This window comes from Dipodomys spectabilis, unplaced genomic scaffold, assembly GCF_019054845.1.
Source record: "Dipodomys spectabilis isolate Male_0828 unplaced genomic scaffold, ASM1905484v1 ptg000270l, whole genome shotgun sequence".
Lineage (NCBI taxonomy): Eukaryota > Metazoa > Chordata > Mammalia > Rodentia > Heteromyidae > Dipodomys > Dipodomys spectabilis.
The window spans coordinates 608575-619389 of record NW_024870947.1 but is presented as its reverse complement, the minus strand read 5'-3'; the positions used below and the strand labels follow the sequence as shown (position 1 = coordinate 619389).

Below are 10815 nucleotides of genomic sequence, written 5' to 3'. Positions count from 1 at the left end.
TGTTCTTTCCAGAACACGGAGGGCATCACATTAGCAAGGTGTAGTATTTTTCCCAATAGAGATAAGCTATTTGTGATGTGAATTAAGGGAATTTTGAGGTGCACCCTACAAGTTGGAAACTGTTGGTCTAGGATGATTTTATGGCATAAATTTTGGGATTGATGGTCATAGAAATAATAGCTTAATCTGATAAACGATTGCTTACTCTTGAAGAATTAATTATAACCGATGCTTTATTGTTTTATCCTATACCAGAATATGGCTATTTTTCTGTTCACTTCTCAATCTGTAACACCCCATTGGAAAATGAATCTATTGCAGAATTACATAACATGCAAACAGGTACTATTTTGAATCTCTCAGGTATTGAATGTTGAGAATTTGAAAGTGAGTTGTTATTAGTCATAGGAATTTTGAAGAACACACATATTCTGTCCTCTTAACAACTTATTTACTTTTAAAAGTTATGGGTTTCCATAGAATTAAATGGTTTTCGCTTTTAGTATGAGAAAGTACTAATTTATTCTTTTTTGAAAATATTGGCAAGTATATTGTGAAAAAATTATCTAGTTGGACAACATTCAAGTTGATGGCCCTCTGATAAAGAAGGGGTAATTAATTCAAATTATATGCCAAATAGTACTGATTTTTTAAAAAGTTACTATATAAAGAATAATATTTACTATATCAATACAGTGAAATTTTATTTCATGCAGCTTATTTTTTAAATTTAATTTTAATGTGAAAGTGATGTGCAGTGGGTTAGCAATTGTAAGGCACTGAATACATAACTTTTCAAACTTGTTAAGCCCTCTCTCATTTTTTCTCACATTTTTCCTTCACACCCAAACCCCTCACACGTTGTAATGTACATTTCCAACATATTGTCTTCTGAGTATTGATATTGCATTGGTTTGCCCTTTGTCCTTGTCTCACTAATTTTTTTGTACCTCTTCCCTTCACAAATTAAGGTAAATGTATACACAATACAAAGGGTTCCAAAATCAAACACAGTAGGAGATAAACCATAGGGGAAAAACCCAAGGAAAATAGAAAGAACATAGTACATTAAAAACAACAACTGCAAATAAATATTTTTTTCCATATCTTGGAGTTCATTTTGTTCAGCATCAGCTTATATCTTCATATATATTCATAACAAAGCCACTGGAAAATAATAGTTTCATGGATACTATATCATGAAAACAACATGTTAACTGTTTTTGATGGTAAAGGTGGAATTAGGATTGGTAAATTCACAATTCTGATAAAGGAATTTCAAAAGAGTTTTTAAATTATGACAGCTAAATTTTAATTGCTCAAACTTTTTAACTTAGCCTATTAAGAAAATTTAAAATTGCCTAGGAAAATAGGCTTTCATGCAAAGAAATTCATGGAGAGTTAGCTGAGAGGGAGCAATTTGGGTAAGATGGCTCATTTTCACAGTAAACAAACAAACCTCAAAAACCTTGCTGTAAATCCTGTAGGTTCCCTTGAGAATTGTCTTTACCCAGGAAATATACTCCTACTGTGTGAAACAAGGTTGTAGTGGAATTTAAATTCAAAGTTTTTTTTTTTTTTAAATAAGACATCAAAATTTGTGAATTGACCTTTAATTACTAAACAGTAATTCTCTTAAAAAGATAATTTGGGTCAAAATATTTAGGGAGAAAGTGCCCTTCAAAATGAAAGAACGTATTGAGTTTACACTTTTCTGTTTTAATATTTTCCACAATGTCTTTGCACGTGAAGCACTGAAACACAGAAAAAAATCTGATTGGATACTTCAAATCAATGATTTCACATTTCTAAGTAGCTCAAAAATATAATATTCTTATTAACATGAGATAGTGAAGACTTCTCTTATTACATAAGCCAAAAATTTTGGGGATCACAAAAGATTTGAGCAAATTGAAAAGGTAAGAAAACACGTTATTAGAAGCCCCAGATAAGCGTATTGGTTTCAGCAGTGGAGGGGACCAAAACTTTTTGATATAGATTGTCTTAATGTTTCTGCTACATAATGTGATTTTACAGAGCCTATTTGGCTCAGTATAATGCAGAACAAATTGAATGAAGACATGAAAATAAATTCCACCTCCAAATAAAAGAGTTTTCAAAGAGAAACCATGAAGATGTAGCAGTGGGGGACGCCTTATCATCCTTCAGCTTCACTAGACTTGAAGCCAAGAAGCTGTGATTAATTGGAAATCAGGCAAGAGCTAAGAGGAGGACATAGAAGTAGGACATAGAAGTATCGTCCTTTGTAACAGACAATGTCATCCAAGGAATCGGTGATTTAACTCTATTCTTCTCCATACATCTTGTTGAGCAAATACAAGACCAAGAGGAAAATAAACTATTGAAATAATTTTGCAAAGAATAACTTCACTATTCCTGATATGGTATCTAAGGAGAGTCTTAAGAGAGAAGATAAAAGTCTTAAGAGAGAAGATAAAAGAGGAGTATTCTTAGGTTTCCTCTAAGCATCTTGTTAGCAAAATATATTTTTGAAGTTAGAAGTGATTGAACCACAAAGTGGTGGAGTACTTATTTTTGTGGGCACTTTAGACACAAGAAGATTGCAAGGTAAAAGAAAAAAGAAAAAAATTATAGCTAAATATTTGTGATTATAGGTTCTTGGACTGGATTTTTGAAGACAAAGTTTTGCATTAGCGTTGGTCCTTATTAACATAGTTGTTGGGATTTCGTGGCAACCAAATGAAAAGGGGAAGTTTAATGGACTCGCTTGGACAAGTAAACAGCATGATAGAAAATAATGGCAAATAATATTTAATTAATTATTTTGAACAATTATTTTGTGAGAACAAAGAAGGAAAGATATAATTCAAAATCACTTGATATTATTAAAAGTATGAAAATGGAGTAGTGAAGAGATTAAGAGAAAACATAGAGGTCTGTTTTCTTTCAAGTGGAGTAATAGGTTCTTGATCTTGTTTCTTCCATTCTGCCTTCACAAGCTACCAAGTGTGCCTCAGGACTGGAGTATCCAGTTCAGACAAAGAGCACTCGCAGAATAAAATATTTACAGTAAATATAGGTGATTTATAACCTTAGACAATCTTTTTAAATCTGTTCAAAATTCTCCCCTACCCCAAACTGCCTTCTTTGAACAGCTTTGTTTGCTTTTCCAAAGACTGCCCTTCATTAACTGCTTAAAATTTTGAGAGGTCATATTCATACCCTCTAGAGATTGTTGTTTGGTTGTGATTTTTGTGTGTTTTTGTTTGTTGTTGTGTTTTTTAACTGAATTTCAAAAGGTTGTACAAGTGTGTTACAGTTAAATATGTCCATCTAATTGTCTAATGCTCCTGGATCAGAATCACTCCTATCAATCTCAACCAACCCTTTCTCCAAGATTTATTCCAGATTTACCACTTGCTTCATTACATATGTACATTGAGTATTCTAGCTGTACTTGCCCCTTGTTCCATTTTTCATTCATTCTATTTCTTTACTATTGTTCCTCTTTGGTTTCAATTTCCTGATAGTCATTCCATTAAACTGCCTGTTAATACTTTGAAACTCCATGGAGTTTCAATCCCACATATACTTGAACTGATGTCAGCTTATAGTTCCATAATTCATTCCATTGCAAGACTAAGACTGGAGATGTGAAGCACTTGGACATGATTTTATTCTCATTCATTTGGAAGATTAATCTTTAGTCAACAAGAAATTTTAAAAATGGCTTAGAATTTATTCCTAACTACCAGTTTTTATAAATGGCTTTGTACAATGGTGTGTGATTATTTTATTTTACATAGGATAATTTATTTCTTCTACCTATAAGTTTTGGAAAAAGAAGAAAAATAAATTTACTCTTTAGAGGATTATGATAAAAATAGAAGACAGATTTTATGTTTGTCACATCTCTCATCAGTACCCATATTCAAGACTTAAAGTCATATTTCTTACTATGTTAGACAGATAGGGAAAACATGAAACAACATATGATAAGGCAATTATTAGTGAATTTTTAAAATGTACCTTCTTATGTGATGAAATTTACTTTATTAGCTAATATTTGGGTTTGAAATATGGGAGGCTGATCTATTTAACACATTTCTGGAAGGCACCTACTGAACAACACAAATGGTGGGGGGTACTATTTCTACAATTTAATGAATGGTTGAACTTGTTTGTTATTACTTCTGGGTACGTAAATCAACTCTATTGTAACTTGCTCCCTACACTTGAAAACCTTGTAATGTCACTGTCATCTACTTGTCAAGTGTTATTTTGGCAAATGTGATTTTAAATAGCTTATTTGAAAATGAATATACTTTCAGGAGATTAAATGTAGGTTATCATTGGTTTGAGAATGACAACATTTTTATACTACAGAACCTAGTTTTACTGAAGTACCAGTGTTTTGAAGCACTAAAGATCTTCTCAGTTAATGTTTTTCTAAATTATATTTGACATCTAAATCAAGTTTCCCTAACCTTAGTAGACCAATTATGGATCTATCATTCCAGAAACTATTTTTTTGGCTGCACTGAAATCTTTCATTAATCATTAGGAGAGGGGTATTAAAAATAATCTTGTTCATTTGTGATTTTGTTCACTCATATGGGCTGGTCATCTGTAAATTGAAAGTTTGAATTACAGTACTTTCTCTCAGATTTTGTGATCTCATCTTTCATTTTAAGTTGCCTTGCATTTCACAATTCATTATTGCTAATTCTTGTAAGGAATTGGGGCCCTGAAATATTATAGGAAATGAGAAATTGAGATGAATCTTCAATTATTTTCTGTTGGCATGTTGTATGGGCCTATGTCAGAAGTCTTGCCCTTGTTATCTGATGATGCAGATAACTGGGACCAGGTATCCTAGAACCCGTGGGTCCTGCAGACATCATATCACCAAAATTTGGGTATAATCAGTAAGAATGTTTCAGAAATATGGAGATAAACAATTTGGGACGAGTGAGTTAAAACAATAAACAGAGCATCAGAGTAAAATCCCTTATAGATTAGCAGAAAACAATATGTTATTTTACATGTGAATTCAGAAGACCACGAAAATTTAGAAGGTATCACAAGTTTATACCGAAGATATTGCATTGATACTTTTTATATTCTAATAAATATTCTAATCCTAATCATTTATGTTCCAATTTATTTATGGGAATAAATGTCAATATATTTGTCAAATTATCAATTCTAGTAAGATTCATTGTGTGAAATTTAAAATCAGCACATACAAATATAAAATATATAAGTTTATATAATATAAAAATTCTTTTACATTGTTGTGTTGTGGTTAGTGAATCAAAGGCAACTCTGTTTTAAAGTATTATTCAATTATCTCTACCTCAGTTTTTGTTAGAGTTAGACTTAAAGATTTACGATTTGTAGATTTACAGCCTAGAGAAAAGAGGAAACACTGTGATTAAAACATTATCAATTTAAGGTCTAATATCGAGGAGAAACATATGGACTTTTCCAGGAGCTATGGAAATATTTGGTGATAGAAAGTCAGTAGTGTAAGTTCTCCCTGGTTGGATTATAGACAGGCCAGGACAGTAGGTAATCATGCATATGAACAATTTTTTCACCTTCTTTGCTTAAGCTACTTTTGAAATGATAAGTATAATAATCAATTATATTTCGATAAAATGCCTTCCATTCTGAACAATTCTGTCTGAACTGTTCATCTTTCTATGATCCCTTGTAACTAAGATTAGTTTTGTTCCAGTAAGACAATCTATGCTGTCAGGGTAAGATATTCTGTTTGGTCTGTTCCTACATGGAAGAAGGGTAAAGGTTCAAGTAGACATTTGTCCCACAAGACTTCATTTGGGAAATTTTAAGCTGCAGAAGATTAAAAGTAGCTCTTAAGCAAGGCTTACTTTGAGTCCATTAGCTCAACAAAGCTAACTCAGTTGATAAATAAGTACTTGAAAAGCCATCACCTTTGGACTTAGCTGTAAAGGCTTCAAAGTATGATCAAATTTAAAATGAAAACGACAAAATAGTCATTGCCCAAAAAATTTTAAATGTGAGCAATCGACCAAACTATATAAGTTTTTCCCACTATACACAGAATTTTAGAGAAATAATATCAATAGCATTTTTAGGAACAATAAGGGTTCCTTGTTACAAATAGGCAACCATGGATATATGCCTGTATAAAGATTGCATCATTAAGTATTTAAATTTATAGTACACTACATGCTTCAGCAGCAGGTCTACCCAAATTACAACAATACAGAGATTAACATGACACTTGCACAAGGATGATATGAAAATTTGTGAAGTATTCCATATTTTTCATTCTTCTGATGCAAGAAATGAAAAATAGTTATTAAAAAGTTCATTACAAAAATAGAAGTGTAACAATACATGTAATTCATAGAATTAAAGGTTAATTTGACATCAGTGTATTAAATTTTCACCTTAGAAAGGCCCTTACATAGCATAAATTTTACAAAACTTGAAATTAGATAACATTGTCATTTTATCCCAAAGAAATAAAATAATAAAAAGACCTAGAAAAAAAGGAATCTTAAACTTCGATATGGAATGCAATCTGAAAGGACACATTTATTAATGAATCTATACATTATATGACAATGTAGAATTCAAACTATTATATCTAGGAGCTAATGAAATAGATTATGGACATTATACAAACATAGATACACTTTTTTCAGAAAAGCACCAGCAACATCTGTAGTTTCTATACTATTCATTTCAACAGATAAGTTAAAATTATGTCTGATTTAAAAAAATTACAAACTCTGCAAAAATCTTTATAGATGTATACAAACAACTCTTGAATACATTTTGACATCAAAGTCAGGCAATTTACTTGGAAGAATACCATGAAATCCATGCATTTTTAAAGTAAGATAATGCTGTCGCTTTGTATTGTGAAAAAAAAAATTGAAGGGACACAAAGGATGGACTGGCATTTTTGAAAGTTAAGAAAGTTAACCAAACCATTACTACGAAGGAGAACAATTTGTACAGCCTTCCACAACTTCAAAATGGTAGTGATACATACTTATCCTTTTGGCAATATCAAATGCAGTTTCTTCCAAGTTGTTCTTCAGACCTGGTTTGATACAATGGTTCAACAGAAGGAGATACAGCTTCTCTTTGCTATTTCTATTCCCAGCAGCAAGATGCAAGGGGGTCAAGAGGCCTTTAGTTTGGGGATTGGTATCCGCATCATGATGAAATAAGAAAGAAGCCACTCTGGTATTATTCCACATATAAGCACTGTGCAGGGGTGTCCAGCCATTCAGAGTTATTGCATGAATATCTGCTTTGAGCTACCAACTCATGGACAATGTCTAAGTGTCCACTCTAGGCTTTCTGATGAAGAGGGGTATACTCATCCTCATCCCTAGTATTCATCTGGGTGGCCTTTTTGGAAAGTAGTCTCCGCACCATAGTAAGCCAATTAATTTCGGTATCCCAAAGAAGAAATTTGCTTGGATCCTACTCCATTTTTCTTGCAATTGATACCATTCCTCACTTTTTCATCTTGTTCCTTGTCTTCGTCAGAATTGCCTAACCAGATACTTTGAGTGCAAGTGGGAATGAGATGTCCATGTATTTCCCCAATAGTTCACACTGGTTGAACTGGTAACAAAAATTTGGTGAATTTTCTGCATATGTTTTTTCACCATGATTTATTTTCTTTTTCCATTTTTACTATTCTAACTTATTCTAACTGAAGAGTAGGGAATTGATAGCAGAGGAAAGATTTTCCTCAGTATTCAAAGGTACAGACTGAAAATGAGGACTAGTGATGTCTTCATGTGCATCTTATACTAGGAATGAGAAAATAGGAAACAATGCCTTCTATGTAAATGATTTGGGAAATACGATGTTATAGTGTAAGAGAACTCACTATTCAACATATCGGTTTTAAGAGCTTTCTAGTATCTTTCTAATGTTGGTATCCAATATTAGAAAAAATGTATAATGCAGTAGTAAAATAGAAGTGCTTTGTTTGACTACCTAAATTCTTGTTTTTTGAAAGACACTTGTTTTCATCTATAAATAGGACTGTCTATTGTCTTCAGGTGATTTTGATGATCGAAGATGCTTAATGAGAAGTCAAAATGTATTAGTGGTCCTTTGCTATCAATTAAATTTCACTTTTTCTAATTGGAGAATATAATTATCAAAGCAGTAGTTCAGAATCAGCAAGCAATTGTTCAGAATCATGCTTCAAGTGCAAGTGAATCACCAGTAAATAATCCTTGACTCTATTTTCAACAAAGTTTTGTCACAGATACAATCTGCCTGCCTTCTCTAGCTGCTTTCGTGGCCTGGACCTATTCCTTCATTGTACAGGAAAATTGTGATTCAACTGATTTCAGTCAGATCTGTTAGTAAAATCATCAAGTATTTAGATTCTTTTTTTTTAAATTAGCTGTGGGGCCTGAACTCTGAGCCTGGGCACTGTCCTTGAGCTCTTCAAATCAAGGCAAGCGCTCTACCACTTGAGCCACAGCACCACTTCTGGATTTTTCTGTTTATGTGGTGCTGTCTTGGGAAATGGCAGAGCAGAATGTGAAATGATGCAACCAAAAATATAAAAGCAAAATAAATTAGGATAATTATGGAGCAATCATATTGTCTATGAAAACCATGAAAGAGAGAGAGGAAAAGAGATACAGATGTACAATGACCTAGCTAGCCACAAAATCCATGCTTCTAACCAATTTACAGAGCTAACAATTTTTTTATATTTTAAAAGAGATGGAAAGAGAATTTATGTATTTACTTGAAATTAGTAAATAAATTTTTAGTCGCTTACATAAAGAGAAATATCTTTGACCAAATTACAGACAAGAATCTTAATCCTTGGGCTGGGAAAATGGCTCAGTGGTAGAGTGCTTGCCTTGCAGCTTACTAAAGTGTGGAGTCTACTTTCCAAAATGGCCACTCATATGAATACTATGGATGAGGATGAGTATACCCTTCTCCATTGGGCAGCCTAGAGTGGACACCTAGACATTTTCCATGAGTTGGTATCTCAAAGCAGATACTCATGCAATAACTGTGAATAGCTGGACACCCCTGCACAGTGCTTATATGTGGAACATATTGCAACAGCCCCTCCCCCCACACACACATATACACACACATCTTCAGATTTCTTCTTAAGTATTTTTGTGTATGGTCTTAAGAATAAATTTTCATTACTAACTTGAATTTCTGACAGGACAATATCATCACTGTACATCTTGCTTCTAGGATCTCAGTTTTAAATTACTATCTAAGTATGTGCATTACATAAGTATAGGAAAATGTAGGAGCCACACAGGTGGCTCAGGTCTTTAATCCTACCTAATCAGAAAGATGAAATCTGATGATTGTGCTTTGAAACCAGACCAAGAAAAAAACGTTCATTAGATTATGATTTGAAAGTGACCACAAAAGCTTGGAATGGAGCTGTAGTATATTCAGTAAAATTGTAGCCTTGAGAAAACTAAAACAAAAAAAATAACAAATTCTGGGACAGAGCCAGGCCCTGAGTTCAAGCTCTAGTATTAGCACCAAACTAATGAATGAATGAATGAATGAACTAAAAATAAATTAAGTGGTCACATGTGAGAGAGACAAGTAAAATGTAACAACCGTGGTGACTGGATTATGTATTATTTTGTAATAAGGCAAATTATTATTTTTCCTAATCACTAATATTTTATTTGAACTTTTTTGTACAATAAACCCTGAATTTGGCATTCATGTATATGTGTGTGTACATGTGCGCACGTGTGTGTGTGTGTGTGTGTGTGTGTGTGTGTGTGTGTGCGGTTGCAATGTTTCTTGCCAATGTGGACAGAGTGAGGCTGAAAAGAGCTGTGTTGCAATGTTGTTATTTATCAATGTTCTGTCCTGTCATTTCAGTAGAAGCACACTTCTGTACATTTTATTTGTCAAATAACATCATCATAATCAAAGCATTTACACCATTAAGTTAGATAAAAGAGATCACTTTCAGCTCTTAGTATATGCTAGGAAAGAAGATACTCATATAAGTAGGTAGTAAGTTATTGCTATAAGATGACTGTCAGTACAAAATATGTATTTGACCTCTTAAATTGGATATACTTTTAAGATATACTCATGAAGTGATTTTGACCAACTTGACAAAACAGGTATTACTCTCTGGTTATTCCTGTGAAACTCAAGGTGGATAAACTCTTACTGGATTTCTGTTGAAAATAACATTCTTTGTAAGATTGTATCTATTCACACTAAGATAATAAACTCCGTATTTTTTAAGTTTGAATATCCCATCATATTGACTGAAAATCAGTATTGTGGATATGTTTGTTAGATATACATTGCAAAAACAAACAAAAAGCATGCGTCACCTCCAGATTGTGGATGCATTTGAAGTAAGAATTATGCATTTTAATTAGTTATTATCATATATAAATCTTTTTCAGCTCTAACTCATAGCCTCACTTACTATTATTTTAATCTTTATTTGATTACTTCATCTATCCCCTAAATTATAACAAGTGAGTTAAATACAAAGGCAAATATGTGGTTTGACTTTGTCACGCATGTGTGAGGATGCACAATATGGGCAAATAGATGGATTGGAATTAATAGCAATTATCCATTTTGTTAAAGTAAATATGGTTTTCCCAAACTGATTCTCACAATTCATATTCCATTCAACAAAAAGAAACGTGTAACAATTCCCTTTGTTTTGCTCCTTATTAACTTTGTTTCCATTTTATTTTATAATGAAGGATGATGTCATAAATCTATTGTAGATGCAAAAATATGTTAATATATTTCTAACTG

General features: G+C 32.6%; 1 pseudogene; it reads left to right on the top strand.

Moving 5' to 3' along the window:
* The first annotated feature begins 6201 nt into the window (after window positions 1–6201).
* Window positions 6202–6301, top strand: LOC122126003 (annotated as a pseudogene).
* Window positions 6302–10815: the final 4514 nt, after the last annotated feature.